General features: G+C 33.7%; 1 protein-coding gene across 1 annotated transcript in view; it reads left to right on the forward strand.

The window, feature by feature from the left end:
- LOC117107450 (integumentary mucin A.1-like) overlaps window positions 1-1,055 on the forward strand; it is a gene marked incomplete at both ends in the record, with an annotated part of 6,873 nt that overhangs the window by 3,366 nt on the left and 2,452 nt on the right. The gene's annotated exons all lie outside the window — the stretch shown is intronic.

Consider the following 1,055-nt stretch of genomic DNA (forward strand, 5'->3'; position numbering starts at 1 on the left):
CACACCATCAGGTGAGGCTTGTTTAACTATTGGAAAACTAGTATTATAAAGAACATGTTGTTTATGATATATAATTATGCCATCAGGAAACTTGTATTTAAGAACAAAATGATTCTTATGATATAAATATTCCACCAGTTTATCGATTCATTATTTTACAGAGGATTTGACAACTGTACCCACTACTGGTGGAATATTTATATCATATGCATCATTTTGTTCTTAAATACAAGTTTCCTGATGGCATAATTATATCATAAACAACATGTTCTTTATAATACTAGTTTTCCAATAGTTAAACCAGTTTATCGATTCATGGGAAAAAGAACACGTATGCAACTACTCATTTTTGTTTGTGTATGCACACACAACAGACCTATTTACTGTACATAACAAGAATGAGAAAGCCTGACCGTTTTCGAGAGTTGGAAAACCTTGATTTTTCAAGGATTTTAAAGTCCTTAAGTCATTAATAGACATGTAGCTCAAAATAGGGAAAGCTCATTTCCCGCTATCTAGAAATCAAAATTCTCCCGAGGAGGACCCCTGAGACCCCCCCCCCCACCTCCTTCCTTTGTGGGGGTTTTGGGAAAAATTTTGGCCGCCACACCTAAATTTGAACCCATTCATATTTCAATTCTTCTTATTAGTGCCCCCTCCCCCACACACTTTGAAAAACGTTCTCTAGACTACTTAGGGGTTTCAAAGGCTTATTTAATCAATTTTAGCGGAGATGGAGCAGCTCTAGCTGGGGCCACCCCTGCCCATACAGCTACTTGCTGAGATATTTAGTTCAAAAAAATGTATAAGCAAATCTAATAATATTTTATGTGAGACAATTAATAACAACAATTATGTGAATTTCATTCGTTGCTATGGAGTTATAAAAGTTCCATAGCACTTATAAAGGTGTTTCCTGATTTTGTGTTTTTAAATATTGCTCTTCTATAATACATAACTTGAATACAAAAATATTCATAAACCTATGACAATGATGATTTCAATAAGCTTTAAGCATCCCTTATACTTAAATTTCATGAATAAAATAGGAAATT

Source organism: Anneissia japonica, unplaced genomic scaffold (genome assembly GCF_011630105.1).
Source record: "Anneissia japonica isolate Jap-2015-1 unplaced genomic scaffold, ASM1163010v1 scaffold288204_len40639_cov168, whole genome shotgun sequence".
NCBI lineage: Eukaryota > Metazoa > Echinodermata > Crinoidea > Comatulida > Comatulidae > Anneissia > Anneissia japonica.